The following is a 16,770-nucleotide window of genomic DNA, read 5'->3' as shown; positions in this document are numbered from 1 at the left end:
ATGAGTCAATGGAAATCAAAAATAAAAAAATTCTTCAGAGCAAAGGAAACATTCAACAAAATGAAAAGGATGAAAATAGAGTGGGAGAAAATATCTGCAAACCATATATGGGATAAGGAGTTAATACCCAAAATACATAAAGAACTCATATAACTCAATAATAAAAACCAAACATCTGATTTAAAAGCTAGCTAAGGAACGAAAGAGACATTGTCCCAGTGGCCAACAGGTACACAAATAGGTACCAACATCACTAACCATTAGGGAAATGCAAGTCAAAACTACAGTGAACTATCATCTCACATCTGTTAGAATGGCTATCATCAAGAAGAAAAGAGATAACAAGCATTGCCAAGAATGTGGAGAAAGAGGAACCCTTGTACGCTGTTGGTGGGAATGTAAACTGCTTCAGCCACTAAGGAAAACAACACGCAGGTTTCGCAAAAAACTTAAAAACATAACGACCATGTGATCAGGCAATTCCACTTCGGAGTATACACCCAAAGGAAATAAAAACAAGATAGCAAAGAGACATACGCACTCCCATGATTACTGTAACACTGTTCACAGCAGCAAAGATATGGAAATGGAAGCAACCTAAGTGCCAGTCAATGGATGAATGGATTAAGACAATACTCTGTGTGTGTGTGTGTGTGTGTGTGTGTGTGTAATATTAGTCAGCCATGAGAAAGAAGGAAATGCTCCCATCTGCAACAATGTGGGTGGCCTTGAAGACATTATGTTAAATGCAATACGCAGACAGACAAATAGTGTATGCTATCATACATGCGGAATCTAAGAAAAGCCGAATTCAAAAAGAATAAAATGGTAGTTATCAGGGGTGGGGAAGGATGTTGTTTCAGGATACAAACTTGCAACTAGTAGATAAATAAATCCTGGTGATCTAATGCACAGTGCAGCAATTATAGATAACACTAAGTAATAAACATCAAACTTGCTGAGACTAGATCTTAATTTTTCCTCCACAAAAAAAACAATGATAATTAAGTGGTATGATAGAGACAGTGGCTAACACTACAGTGTCAGTCATGTTGTAATACATAAAGCTATCAAATCAATATGTCGTACACTTTAAACTCACACAATGTTATATGACAAATATATTTCAGTTTGAAAACTTTTTGGGGACAGAGGGTCATGAAAAATAATTTTGGATTTTCCTTTGACTGGAAATACTTTCCTAGCATCAGAGTCTTTTCCAATGAGTCAGCTCTTCACATTAGGTGGCCAAAGTATTGGAGCTTCAGCATCAGTCCTTCCAATGAATAATCAGGGTTGATTTCCTTTAGGATTAACTGGTTGGATCTCCTTGCTGTCCAAGGGACTCTCATGTCTTCTCCAGCACCACAGTTCAAAAGCATCAGTTCTTCAGCGCTCAGTCTTTCTATGGTCCAACTCTCACATCCATACATGACTAACGAAAAACCATAGCTTTGACTACATGGACTTTGTCGGCGAAGTGACATTTCTACTTTTTAAAACGCGATCTATGTTTGTCATAGCTTTTCTTCCAAGGAGTCAGCGTCTTTTAATTTCACGGCTGCAGTTACGATCTGCAGTGATTTTGGAGCCCAAGAAAATAAGGTCTGTCACTCTTTCCATTTTGTCCCCATTTATTTGCCATTAAGTGATGGGACGGGGTGCCATGATCTGAGTTTTCTGAACGTTGAGTTTTAAGCAAGCTTTTTCACTCTTCTCTTTCACCTTCATCAAGAGGCTCTTTAGTGCCTCTTCACTTTCTGCCATTAAGAGTGGTATCATCTGCATATCTGAGGTTATTGATATTTCTCCTGGTAATCTTGATTCTAGCTTTTGATTCATCCAGCCCAGCATCTCACACAATGTACATATAAGTTAAATAGGCAGGGTGACAATATACAGCCTTGTTGTACTCCTTTCCCAGTTTTGAACCAGTTGGTTGTTCCATGTCCAGTTCTATCTGTTCCTTCTTGATATGCACACAGGTTTCTCAGGAGACAGGTAAGGTGACCTAGTATTCTTATCTCTTTAAGAATTTCCCAGTTTGCTGTGAACTTAACAAATGAATATAACTAAAAATAACCATGATGAACTTCAAAACCAAGACCTCTTTGTTTAGCGAGACTTTCTCCACAAATACAATTTTTCCTTCCATACCCTAAATATACATTTATGAATGTAATCAGGTTGGCCTAAAAAGCGCCATTATTTTAGAGTAATAAACTTCAACATCAGTAAGTAAGAGGAGAGTCGTTATCAATTATAATTGGGAGAAAATAAAAGGATTCTCCCTTCCTTTTCTCAGAGGATACATGAGAATATTGTCTCTCGGGGGGATGTGAGGTTCTCAGGTTGATCCAAAAAGGGCCTTGGTTTTAAATGTTTGAGAAATACTTTTTTATGTCATTGCTCAGGAGAAAAATGTTATCCACAGAAAATACGGGTAAGAATTCCCTGGCGAATTCAGGTAAGTAGGCTCATGATGTACTGTCCATCATAGAGCTGTGCATGAGAAACAGCAAAGCAAAAGTGAAGGGAGCTGGAAAGAAGGCCCTACTGACTCCACCACTAAAAAGAAAGTTCCAAGCACCGCAAATCACCAGCTCCCCCACTATGCTGTTGAGGGCCCTCTGTCACACTAGACACCTTTGATGCATCAAAGTGAAGGCAGCTGATAAGCTTTCTTTCAACAAGCTTATAATTTGGGGGGCTTTTTAATTATAAAAAGGTAAGTGAACGAATTCATGATAACATGGCTAAAACTAAACACCATTAAGAGGATTTGAAGTTAAAACAAGGGTCATAGAAAAGAGGCTGGATTTTGAATGAGATGAATTTTGAATCAATGATCTAGACGACGATCTAGAAGGAATTAATGAACATGAATGGACAGGAGGCTAAAAGGGCATTTCAGACTGGAGAGAATAAGAACGGAAGAGCTTGAATGTGTAACTTCATCAGATGTGGGCATGGTAAGGGGAGAGTCTTGGCTGGAGGAGAGAGTTGGAAACCCAGCAAGGAGTTGAGATGACCAAGCTGGGAAGCAGCAACTGGTGTGGAGATAACCAAACAAGTTATTAAGATATAAGCTAAACCAAATCCCAGCAAGCAAGTCAGAGACTCAAAATCACCACAAAATTGGCCCAAAAAGCACCAAACGTATTTTAGGCCCTTTATATTATCCTTTAATTAGGCCAAACCAAGAGAGGCAAATGGCACTTATTATCGACTATTACACATGAAACAGACAAAAACAGTCCAAAGAGACTATATTTAAAGTTTGGGATCTACTGCATGGCAATGATAGCTAATAATACTCGATCACATACTTGAAAGTTACTAAGAGACCACATCTTAAATGCTCTCAACACAAAACAGAATTATGTGTCACGATGGAGCTGTGAGCTAAGTTAAGGTGGTGATCATTTTGCAATATGCAAATGTATCAAATCAATACATCAAATCAAATCAAACACATTTGAAAAATAGGCAAAATGCAAATAATATTCAAGTAAGTCCATTCACCTACTTCTCAGAAGCTATGATCATTCATTGGCCTAAAAGGATGTTTTAATAAGTCTGTCTGTGGTTCTCATAAATTAACATCAGGAAACTGTACCTTATTCCCTATTGCCCTCAACTGTAGAAAAAGCAAAGATAATAAGTATTGAACCCCATCACTAATAAAGTGGAAGTAAATAAAATTCATCAAAATAGTTACTGAATTAACACAGAGAAAGAAAATAAAAGTAGAATGCTGTCAAACTGAGTGTACATTGATGCGACTTTCACAAAAAGAAACACAGAAGTTTAAAGTTTGTTTGTTCATTTATTTTTTGCTTTGGGTTTTTGTTTGTTTTCTATTTTTGTTTCTGGTATTAATTGGATAAAAATGATACTAATCTGACAAATTTTTCACAGGCTAAGGTGATTACCATCTGAAGATCTTCAAAGCTTACTTGATTTTACTCCAGATAAATGTTTTTAGAATTTTGAAAGGTATATTAAAAAAAAAAAAAAAATCAAAGGAAACTAAAGCACCCTAACTGAAAATGCTGGATTAGTATCCTCCGCTAGTTCTTAGTTTTGGTCAATCTCTAGATACGGTCTGTCCACATATTTAATTTGGTGATAAAGAAATGCTTCCAATAATGCTAAACATATTAAAACTTGACTATCTGAGAACAATATTCACATATTAAAAATCATAGGTGGGGAAGAATAAGGCTTTTGTTCTATTTGATTCAAGTCTCCTAAAGGCCATTTTATTGGCCAGTATTTCAACAATTATTGAGAGAAACTGTTCGGACAGAAAAACTCTTTCCCTGGCCCTTACAAAATTTCACATAGCTTTTACTAAGTCAAAAGTTCCATTCTTTTTTTAGAAGCAGGAAGGGAAAGAAATTATTACAAGTGACTCAAAACAAAGTAATTTAACTTTGCTTCATTAGGGAGATGTTTTCCAAGCACAACCATCGAAGACATCTGTGATGCTAAATCTTATAACTTATTCAGTAGTTTTATTATCAGGGTTGATGTTGACCTTACTGCTTTATTTTAAATTTACCTTTGTGAGGATAAAGCACACGTTAGCCTTTGTCACAGTTTTAGATTAAGGAATAATCACAAGCTCATCAAATAAAAAAGAAATACAGCAGTGGGGCTAAAACCCTGCAGATAGGGAAGTAGCGTGATCGTGGTGCTTCAGGTCAGTTCAGTCGCTCAGTCGTGTCCGACTCTTTGCGACCCCATGGACTGCAGCACGCCAGGCTTCCCTGTCCATCACCAACTCCTGGAGCTTACTCAAACTCACGTCCAGCAAGTCAGCTGTGCCATCCAACCATCTCCTGTCGTCCCCTTCTCCTCCAACCTTCAATCTTCCCAGCATCAGGGTCTTTTCCACTGAGTCAGTTATTCTCATCAGGTGGCCAAAGTACTAGAGTTTCAGCTTCGGCATCAGTTCTTCCAATGAATATTCAGGACTGATTTCCTTTAGGATTGACTGGTTGGATCTCCTTGCAGTCCAAGGGACTCTCAAGAGTCTTCTCCAACACCACAGTTCAAAAGCATCAATTCTTGGGCTCTCAGCTTTCTTTATAGTCAAACTTTCACATCCATAGATCAGTTCAGTTCAGTCACTCAGTTGTCCCCAACTCTTTGTGACCCCGTGGACTACAGCATGCCAGGGCTTCCTGTCCATCACCGACTCCTGCAGTTTACTCAAACTCACGTCCATCAGGTCAGCTATGCCATCCAACCATCTCCTGTCGTCCCCTTCTCCTCCAACCTTCAATCTTCCCAGCATCAGGGTCTTTTCCAATGAGTCAGTTCTCATCAGGTGGCCAAAGTATTGGAGTTTCAGCTTTAGTATCAGTCCTTCCAATGAATATTCAGAACTGATTCTCTTTAGGATGGACTAGTTGGATCTCCTAGCTGTCCAAGGGACTCTCAAGAGTGTTCTCCAACACCACAGTTCAAAAGCAACAATTCTTCAGTGCTCAGCTTTCTTTATAGTCCAACTCTCACATCCATACATGACTACTAGAAAAACTATAGTTTTGACTAGATGGACCTTTGTTGGCAAAGTAATGTCTCTGCTTTTTAATATGTTGTCTAGGTTGGTCATAGCTTTTCATCCAAGGAGCAAGCGAACTTCTGTCCAGAGTTCTTTCACGCAAAGATGATCATGGAAAGGTTAAAATTAAAATTATCAATGTCAACTCAAAAAAGTTAAACAATCTACACGTGTAGATTTTTAATTCTATCTCTAAAGTGACTTAACATAGCAAGTTTGATACAAGAAATAACGTGGTACATCACTGGAATTTGTCTCTAATATTCTTTTCACTAAATGAGTTTATAGCTTGACACAGTTAGTATTCAAGATTCTGGAACATACTTTTGCCAGTAAGCAAAGTACACTTTCAAAAGTTCTGAAGCATAGCTGAAAGAACACAATTCAGAAGATCCTTACTGGTGACCATCTGAGCATTTACAAAAAGGAGAGTATGAATAAAATCAGATCTAATCCAAATACAGTACACTGTTTGTTTGTTTCAACATAGATCAGGCACAGACAACTGCATCCTCCCATCAAATAACTGAGAAATTATCTCACAGTACTTTTGTTCTTCTCATCATTACTCATCATACATCAGCACCATCCTCTCACAGTTCTTACTATACTGCATTAGGGACAATGCACCAATAAAAATAGCTAACACTGTATTTTCCAGGTGCTAGAAATTGTTTTAAGTGCTTTATCTATTTTAAACAAAGTTGGGAATTGAAGCTCGGTGAGGTTAAGCAGGTGCTGAGATTGACACCCAGGGAGCCCGGGTTCCAGAAGAGCACTAATGCTGTTTCATCTATGAGGGAGGGAACATTCCAAATATTCCACAGATCATGCTTGGCTGACTCAGTAGAGGTTCTATTCCCTTTGGTGCTGGGCATTTTCTCGAGGAAAAAGTAGTCTGAGGAGTTGAAGGCTTTGGTGAAGGGAGATATTGAAGCAACACACAGGTAAAATGTCAGTGAGAACTCATTTAGACTAATTCTGAGCTGAAGTTAGTGTTCTGAAATTTTAGACAGCGTCACAGCCGAGAGGCAGTGTGCAACCGCTATGTTTTCATAACCCCACGAAGTAAGTTCTTCATTCAGCGGTGTAAAATACCACCTACGGGAAAAGGGAATTGCATCAAAATATTAACAGGATGATGAGCAAATTTTATTTACATCTTTCTAATAGGTTATCTTTTCTAAGTTTTTTAACAGTGAATGTGCATCACTTTTATAATTAGAAGAAAAGTGGTATTAAAAAAGTTACTGGAGATTCCAAAAGGAGAAGGAAAGATATACGCCTTCTACTTCCCTGCATTTGGAAGCCCTAAGCCATGCAAAAGTCAGCTGTGAGCTCCCAAGAGGTCAGCCACACATCCCCTTGGGTTAAAAAAACTAATAATAAAAGTAGAACAGATTTGTTACTCTGTCATTTCAAAAGTGCTGTGAAGAAGGAAAGACAGCAGAAGCCCATCTTACACTTGATTGCTCAAGGATTGGAAAAACTTGCCTAAAGCAGAGAAAATTATCTGAATTCCAAAGCTTTCCAGAAGCCTGTATGTTCTGAGGGCCTGGATGCCTGGTTCTCTCCAGAGTCAAGAAATACCTGACCATACAGACTGCTATTGGCAACGACGCCCAGTAACTGCCCTGCCTTTCTCACTGGTAAGACCTGCAGCCAGGGTTCTCTGCTGCTCTCAGCTAGCTCGCCTCTGAGCCTTCTGCCTTCCTGCTCTGATTTCTGAAGCAACAAGGCTCATCCATGGCACTATTACTAGTGACTGTTTGGTAATCACTGTGAGATGTATCAAAAGTAACTTGTTAATAAAGTGCTTATGTAATAAAGTCTGTATAGACTTCAGAGAGGCAATAAAGTCTGTAAGAGCTTACTTAAAATACAAAAAAAAAAAAAAAAAGAACAGACTGGCTATTCCTACAGAGGGCCATTCTCACATGACTTCCACTCCCGTGTGCATTCTTGGACAAATTGGTACAAATTGACTACCACCCTCAAAGAACCCCTGGGGCAGTGATAATCTTAGGAGCGTCCTTTGGTGTGTGTGCTTCAGAGTTAACAACAGAAACACTGCCTTGAGGACAAGCAGAAGATGTGGTATCAAGCCAACTGCCTAGGAACCAGAGGATGAGGGGCGCCCCTAATCCACCAGGAGAAAGTAGAGGACGTGGGCCAGCAGCCCCTGCCACCCAGGGAGCTGACCCAGGTTACCTGGCACTGGACTCCAGGTAAAGCTGGAAGCAGATGCACGGGCAACGCCCCCACCCCAGTATCTTTCCTTCCTCTCGTTCTGTCTCCCCACCCCTCTCTCCCCATGACACTTCCTCTCTTCCCATATTGACTCACATCAGTGCCAAGTCAGCCTGCTGTGGGACCCACCCAAGTCTGGGACCACATACCGCCTCTGGGGCAGATAACAGCTCTAGCGCTACAGGAAGTGAAACATACCTAGCCTCATGACTTTGCCCAGAACAGGGTTCTCTTCTGCTAGTTACCGGTACAAAGCTCGCTGCTGAGGCTGCCACGTATGTTGTGCTGCTGACATAAAATATGCAAACTCTGTCAAAGTCTGGGTGACACCTTGGCTGGATCAATCTTTACTTAAGTGACACTAAGCAGCTATGGGCTTCCCTTGCAGCTCAGTCGGTAAAGAATCTGCCTGCAGTGCAGGAGACCCTGGGTTGGGAAGATCCCTGGGTTGGGAAGATCCCCTGCAGAAGGAAATAGCAACCCACTCCAGGATCCTTGCCTGGAAAATGTCATGGACAGAGAGGAGCCTGGTGGGCTGCAGTCCATGGGGTCACAAAGAGTCAGGCACGACTGAGCGACTAACACTTACTTACTTACTTAAGCAGCTATGTCTCTGCCAGTCAGCCCCAGGCAGTGTTAGTCAAAGTTGTAAGACTCAGGAGACATATTTGTACTGCCATTATCAGAAACAAACAAACAAATCACAAAACAGTGCAGAGCCTATTATTACGTAACGATAGAAGGCAAAAATTAAAGAGCTCGTAGGGCCCGACTAGAAGCAGCAGAACCACTAGTGACATGACAGACACAGCCTGAGGATCAAATACAATCACTCCAGCCATAGACTCACGCACCAGGCCCAGCTCTTCCTGTAAAATGCACAGCCATACCTTTCACATGTCCAGGCATAAACATCTAGAGAGCACCTACCATGCACACGGCATGTGCTGGCTGCTAAGGGGAAGGTACATAGGAAACATCGACGATAATTAAGACCAGGCATTCTTCCCCATGCTTACATCTAGCAGGGGCAGTGAACTGTTTGCACAAATTCTCCAGGGCCATGGAATTGGTTATTAGTCTCTGACACTCAAGTATTTCAAAATATTGACTCAGGACTCCATGACAGAGCTCACAGAGCTACAGTGAACTGCCGGCAAGTGAACACCAGGCGCTAGACAAGTATCATTCGGCTTGTAAATAAGCTAAACAAACAAATAATCCGCAAGTACAGACGCAGGCACGCGTGGGCTAACAGGATGTTCACAGTAAGCCAGGTCTCAAATCTGTAGAACACTCTAGAAACTAGTGGGGAAGGCCCGGAAGCCTGGAATAACTCTTCACAGACCTACGGTTCCTGAGCCATGTAACCCGAACCCCCTGGGTGCCCTCTTCAGATCAAGTCTGTCCGGATGCACCCACCCTCCCAAGGGAAGGAGGTGGCAAGTGGTCAGTGTACTTGGACCAGGGTACCCACGTGATTCCTAGATGTGCTCTGTCTCTTCTCTACCACCCACAGAGCTTCCTAACCGCCAGCAAAGAAGACTGGATGGTCTATTCAATGTAAAATGCCATGCTCCCTCCCAGAAGTCCAGCCCAATGTCAAGGGGATGCAGCCTGCCAAGATGAGAAACAGGTGCCTCAAGTTCAGAAGATTCCACACCCCAAAGATCATTCACTAAGCCGTGCAGGACAGCAAGGTACCCCATTAGCATCTATCTGCCACCCCCGTCAGAGGGAGTACAGAAGATTCTAGGCAGCTTCCACCTGACTGGCCTCCATGCTACAGCCCCCAGAGCAGGTAGCACCAGACCCTGGCCGGGGCTTCTGGCCCCACTGACAGTTTTCACGCAGGGACATTCATAGTCAGGACGCCAGTGCCACGTGGCTCTGTGTACTGATGGAACAACCTGCTTTCAGTGCACAAGTCTTTTTTCAAAAATTAATTTTCTATGTATTTATTTCCTGTTGGCTACGCTGCATCTTCCGTGCTGCGTGCGGGCTTTCTCTAGTTGTGACGAGCAGGGACTGCTCTCTAGTTGACACGCAAGGGCTTCTCATTGCAGTGGCTTCTCTAGAGCCCGGGTTCCAGGCACGAGGGCTCAAGAGTTGCAGCTCTTGGGCTCTAAAACGTGGGCTCAGTAGCTGTGGTCCAGGGGCTTAGTCTGGAATCTCCCCAGACCAGGGATAGAACCCATGTCCCCAGCATTGGCTGGCAGATTCTTAACCACTAGACCAGCAGGGAAGTCCCAGAAGTCTTCTTTGTGTTTTGTTTTTTTTTAATTTTATTTAACTTTACAATATTGTATTGGTTTTGCCATATATCAAAATGAATCTGTCACAGGTATACATGTGTTCCCCATCCTGAACCCTCCTCCCTCCCCATACCATCCCTCTGGGTCGTCCCAGTGCACCAGCCCCAAGCATCCAGTATCGTGCATGGAACCTGGACTGGCGACTCGTTTCATATATTATACATATTTCAATGCCATTCTCCCAAATCATCCCACCCTCTCCCTCTCCCACAGAGTCCAAAAGACTGTTCCATACATCAGTGTCTCTTTTGCTGTCTTATATACAGGGTTATTGTTACCATCTTTCTAAATTCCATATATATGCGTTAGTATACTGTATTGGTGTTTTTCTTTCTGGCTTACTTCACTCTGTATAATAGGCTCCAGTTTCATCCACCTCATTAGAACTGATTCAAATGTATTCTTTTTAATGGCTGAGTAATACTCCATTGTGTATATGTACCACTGCTTTCTTATCCATTCATCTGCTGATGGACATCTAGGTTGCTTCCATGTCCTGGCTATTATAAACAGTGCTGCGATGAACATTGGGGTACACGTGTCTCTTTCCCTTCTGGTTTCCTCAGTGTGTATGCCCAGCAGTGGGATTGCTGGGTCATAAGGCAGTTCTATTTCCAGTTTTTTAAGGAATCTCCACACTGTTCTCCATAGTGGCTGTACTAGTTTGCATTCCCACCAACAGTGTAAGAGGGTTCCCTTTTCTCCACACCCTCTCCAGCATTTATTGCTTGTAGACTTTTGGATCGAAGCCATTCTGACTGGCATGAAATGGTACCTCATAGTGGTTTTGATTTGCATTTCTCTGATAATGAGTGATGTTGAACATCTTTTCATGTGTTTGTTAGCCATCTGTATGTCTTCTTTGGAGAAGTGTCTATTTAGTTCTTTGGCCCATTTTTTGATTGGGTCATTTATTTTTCTGGAATTGAGCTGTAGGAGTTGCTTGTATATTTTTGAGATTAGTTGTTTGTTGCTTCATTTGCTATTATTTTCTCCCATTCTGAAGGCTGTCTTTTCACCTTGCTTATAGTTTCCTTTGTTGTGCAGAAGCTTTTAAGTTTAATTAGGTCCCATTTGTTTATTTTTGCTTTTATTTCCAATATTCTGGGAGGTGGGTCATAGAGGATCCTGCTGTGATGTATGTCAGAGAGTGTTTTGCCTATGTTCTCCTCTAGGAGTTTTATAGTTTCTGGTCTTATGTTTAGATCTTTAATCCATTTTGAGTTTATTTTTGTGTATGGTGTTAGAAAGTGCTCTAAAAATATGGAATGCTTCATGAATTTGCGTGTCATCCTTGCGCAGGGGCCATGCTAATCTTCTCTGTATAGTTCCAATTTTAGTATATGTGCTGCCAAAGCAAGCACCCAGAAGTCTTCTTTAAAGGGCTACATTCTGCAAATGAGAAGCCACAGGCAACTGAAGACCTCTCACGAAAGACAGCTTTTCAGAAAACTAGAAATATGAATAAGAGCTTCCCAGGTGGTCAGTGGTAAAGAATCTGCCTGCTGATGCTGGTGACACAAGAGACTTGGGTTTGACCCCTGGGTCAGGAAGATCCCCAGGAGGAGGAAATGGCACCCCACTCTAGTATTCTTGCCAGGGAGATCCCATGGACAGAGGAGCCTGGTGGGCTACAGTCCATGGGGTCCCAATGAGTTGGACACAACTGAGCTCACGCGCGCGCACACACACACACAGAGAAACATAAACTGCACCTTTTTTCCCCAATGTACAGGTCTCAAAATGTACAGGACTGGAAAAGGTCAGTTTTCATTTCAATCCCTAAGAAAGGCAAAGCCAAAGAATGTTCAAACTACCGCACAATTGCACTCATCTCACACACTAGCAAAGTAATGCTCAATATTCTCCAAGCCAGGCTTCAACAGTACATGAACTGTGAACTTCCAGATGTTCAAGCTGGATTTAGAAAAGGCAGAGGAACCAGAGATGAAATTGCCAACATCCATTAGATCATCGAAAAAGCAAGAGAGTTCCAGAAAAACATCTACTTCTGCTTTATTGACTATGATAAAGCCTTTGACTGTGTGGATCACAATAAACTGTGGAAAATTCTGAAAGAGATGGGAATACCAGACCATCTGACCTGCCTCTTGAGAAATCTGTATGCAGGTCAGGAAGCAACAGTTAGAACTGGACATGGAACAACAGACTCATTCAAAATTGGGAAAGGAGTACATTAAGGCTGTATATTGTCACCCTGCTTATTTAACTTATATGTAGAGTACATCATGAGAAATGCTGGGCTGGATGAATCACAAGCTGGAATCAAGACTGCCAGGAGAAATATCAATAACCTCAGATATGCAGATGACACCACCCTTATGGCAGAAAGTGAAGAGGAACTAAAAAGCCTCTTGATGAAAGTGAAAGAGGAGAGTGAAAAAGTTGGCTTAAAGCTCAACATTCAGAAAAGTAAAGATCATGGCATCCAGTCCTATCATTTCATGGTAAACAGATGGGGGAACAGTGGAAACAATGACAGACTTTATTTTTTGGGGCTCCAAAATCACTGCAGATGGTGACTGCAGCCATGAAATTAAAAGATTTCATGGAAGAAAAGATATGACCAACCTAGACAGCATATTAAAAAGCAGAGACATTACTTTGCCAACAAAGGTCCGTCTAGTCATAGCTATGGTTTTTCCAGTAGTCATGTATGGATGTGAGAGTTGGACTATAAAGAAAGCTGAGCACCAAAGAATTGATGCTTTTGAACTGTGGTGTTGGAGAAGACTCCTGAGAGTCCCTTGGACAGCAAGGAGATCCAACCAGTCCATCCTAAAGGAAATCAGTCCTGAATGTTCATTGGAAGGCCTGATGCTGAAGCTGAAACGCCAATACTTTGGCCACCTGATGAGAAGAACTAACTCATTTGAAAAGACCCTGATGCTGGGAAAGATTAAAGGCAGGAGGAGAATGGGAAGACAGAGGATGAGATGGTTGGATGGCATCACCAACTCAATGGACATAAATCTGAGTAAACTCTGGGAGTTGGTGTTGGACAGGGAGGCCTGGCGTGCTGCAGTCCACGAGGTCGCAGAGTCGGACACGACTGAACTGAACCGAGCACAAACACACAGAAACATGAATGGCATCTTTTTCCCCGCTATGTACAGGCCTCAAAATGTACATCAATTCCTGAACTACAGCTTCTCTCAACTCCACGCTGCTCAGAGAAAGGGCAGCCTTCGATGTCCTAATGACAAGGGACACCTGTGCGACGAGCAGGGCTGAGGGAGGCTCCAAGCGTGGGACTGAGGGGCTCCCACCAGTAAGCACCAGCACTGCACACATTACACATAGAATAACCTCACCTCATTCTACCCAGGGGCCGGGTCAAATAGAGGAGGAGATGCCAGAAAGAGGTAGCTTTGGTCTGGTTAAGTTTGTACATGTCCAAATACTAACAGGAGTTTTCAGTTCCCTCACGAATGCCACCTGACTCCTACTTAACCAAACCTTGAAACACATCAAGGACCAATCTGCTTGCGTGTTCACAGCAGCCCACAGAGCCGAGCACTGTGAACAAGCTGGCCTTCTGAAATGCTTATTTCTGTCTTCACTCAGGGCCATGGGTTTTGACCACATGGATGGAGGAAGGGCAGAGTGATTCAAGGCTTTTAAAGGACTGTACTCTATTTCCGCTCAGCACTCCTACAAGGGCCGATCAATGACATCCCTAGAAAGAATTCACTAAATAAGAGGCTTAGGGAGGAGTTTCCTCGCTAACACTCAGAGCCAGGTCTATCCAGGATCCAGATCTTTCAAAGGCTGCGTTGAAACTGATCAAAATCAAACCACACTGGCAACTGAAGCAGGCCAACCGCTGTAAGCATGGAACTGATCTGAAATCTATTCACTTTCCATGTTTTCATTAGATCTCCTGTTTCAGAATCCTGAAAACTAAAATGTTCCTCTGCATCCAGAGGGAATATCTGGAATACCTGGCTCTGACTCATGCAGATCAACAGCCATTTAATCACGAAGGGCTAATCAAGTAAAGGGCTTTATCTTCCCAACTGAAAACTCAAGATATCTCATACATACCTCTGATATTTTAAAAATCATTCCGGCTGTGGAATGGAGCACACGAAGTCTGAGCCTGTCCCCCCTAATCTTGGCCTAATGCTGACCCCAGATCACCAAGAAGGCTTTGGGAAGGGCCTGCAAGGCTTGGGGCCAGGCCAATCAAATTCTTTAATTCCTCCCCACCGCCCCCATCACACTCTCTGCTTCCAGGGGTGGAACAAGGGCAGCAGCCCTGAAGTTAGGAGAGCCTGGAAGACATCAGACAGCACAGCTGAGAGCAGGGCGAGGCACATGGGAGCTACACGCCTATGTTTTCCCCACTTAACAAAGAGACGGGCCAGGGATGTCGGCTGAGATGTTTTACACAACAGGGAGAAAGGAGAAGAGCAAAGCACACACCTGATGCTCATTCACGTAAATGCACAAAGTATTTACGACATCAAAACTTTTCTTCATCTTCCTCTTTTCTGTATTTCTGCACACAGGAAATTAAGATAATTGGATCAAAATTTCTGGGACTGCTTACATCTCTCCCTTATTAAAAAAAAAAAAAAGAAGAGAAACACCAAACATCTGCATGTATTCAGATTTCCATATTTGTACATCTTTTTGGAAAAACGTTGAAGACAATGACTAGCAAGTTCATAGGAAACTCGAATGTTTCTATGAAATATCCCTAAATATATTTTCTGAATTTTATTTTATTTTTTTAATTTTCTGAATTTTAGAGTGCCACTAAAAGGCTATTAAAAATCAAAAGATCACAACAAACAGATAAATAAGAGAGTTCACGATAAAATATACTCACTTAAGGCATGCCAGAGAACCAGATATACAAGTAAAACTATTTCTCCACTTTGAATTTTTAATAGAGAGGCCGTGAGTCTATGTCTCCGTATGGTAAACACTGGAATGAGAGTCAGCAGCCTACGGACTGGGACAATAAAGTCAGTTTCCTCAGGAAAAAAAAATTAAAAAGTATAGAAACCCAATATTATTGAACACAACGTTTTGTTAGTTTCAGATGTTCATTTCCTCAGAAGTCAATTTATTACTAGGTAATACTAACCATCTACAAATCTCCTATACTAAGCACAGCCTGGTAACAAATATCCAATTAATAGGTATGATTAAATACAACAGATATTTACTGAGAACGCATTACGTCTAAGGGAACAATGAAATACCTAGAACACAGAGCTGAAGCTGCAGGATTAGAGCCACAGTCCCATCCCTAGGGCCCAGGGCAGGTCTCCAAACAGGCTCTCCTTTTACTTAGATAGTTTGGTGATGGGTCAAATTCCAGGGCAGGCTCTTTGCCATGAGGTTTCCCCTTCAGATCTCATTCCAGGGCTCCAGGGCCCTCCCATCACCAGCCCTTCATTCTTCCCAAACACACTTTTACAAAAGTGTCAAAACTGTCAGGCTTCACAGGTGGTTCAATGGTAAAGAATCCACCTTCCAGTGCAGGAAACACAAGAGACACATTTGATCCCTGGGTGCAGAAGATCCCCTGGAGAAGGAAATGGAAACCCATTCCAGTACTCTTGCCTGGAAAATTCCGTGGACAGAGGAGCCTGGTGGGCTACAGTAAATGGGGTCGCAAAGAGTCGGACACAACTGAGCGTACACACGCACACACGCACGCACACACACACACACACACACACACACACTTGTGTCCAGAACATTTTACTTCTCAATGTATTCACATATGATTTCTGGACATAATACTCTTTACCCAAATGAATGACTGCCAAATGACCAGACTGGTGAACACCTGTTATAGAGGGAATTTCCCTTTCAAGAAAATTCAACACACCCATCCCCACAGAGCAGGTCTGTCAGCTGAGACATGGCAAATGGCTGATTTGATACCACAAAGGTGGTCTTTCAAACATACACTGCATGGAATGTCCACATTTAAATCAAGTGTTCGACTGCGACCCATGGACTGTAGCACTCCACCCTCTCCTGGAGTTTGCACCAATTCACGTCCATTGAGTCGGTGATGCTATCTGTTTCATCCTCTGCCACTCCCTTCTCCTTTTGCCGTCAATCCTTCCCAGCATCAAGGTCTTTTCCAATGAGCTGGCTCTTAGCATCAAGTGGCCAAAGTATTGGAGCTTGCAGACATATTTTTGAGTCCACCCACCCAGGTGGAGGATGGAAATGATGTTGACCTTTGCCCCAATTCTATGCTGAATTCTCCTGGCTCAAGCCCCTTTATGAATATGCATACACTACCCAAGCCCCCTTACCCTGGGCTTAAAAATTCCCCAATTCTGCTATGGGGGAGCCACAGTTTGAGGAAAGATCCCTGATGTTCTCTTTAACTGGCTACAAGTAATAAATCCTCCTTCTCCTGCTCTCTCTTGATTGTGTCTTTTGGTTTAACACCCACCAACAGGTGAACCCAGTCTTTTGGGTAACTAATTTTCAGAATCCCTATGGGTCTGTAATTTTATTATTCCCATTTTACTGGTGAGGAAACTCAAGCGTATAGGGTTAAAGCACTTGCCAAACATTTCGCAGCTAGTAAGTTGCACAGTCAGTTTCAAATATAAGCAGTGTGTCCAC

The 16,770-nt window shown here is 42.3% G+C and overlaps 1 protein-coding gene, 1 long non-coding RNA gene and 1 other non-coding gene across 11 annotated transcripts in view; all 3 read right to left on the bottom strand.

The window, feature by feature from the left end:
• KIF13A (kinesin family member 13A) overlaps window positions 1-16,770 on the bottom strand; it is a 202,737-nt gene that overhangs the window by 171,655 nt on the left and 14,312 nt on the right. The window lies entirely within an intron of this gene.
• On the bottom strand, window positions 3,810-10,683 carry LOC133236650 (uncharacterized). Its single transcript, XR_009732964.1, has 2 exons — window positions 5,799-10,683; window positions 3,810-5,667 (listed from the first exon to the last, which is right to left on the bottom strand). It is a non-coding gene; the product is annotated as an uncharacterized LOC133236650 (long non-coding RNA).
• On the bottom strand, window positions 11,398-11,504 carry LOC133237095 (U6 spliceosomal RNA). Its single transcript, XR_009733126.1, has one exon. It is a non-coding gene; the product is annotated as a U6 spliceosomal RNA (small nuclear RNA).

This window comes from Bos javanicus, chromosome 23 (assembly GCF_032452875.1).
Source record: "Bos javanicus breed banteng chromosome 23, ARS-OSU_banteng_1.0, whole genome shotgun sequence".
NCBI lineage: Eukaryota > Metazoa > Chordata > Mammalia > Artiodactyla > Bovidae > Bos > Bos javanicus.
The sequence above is the reverse complement of the archived record's forward strand: the minus strand, read 5'-3'. Positions and strand labels throughout refer to the sequence as shown.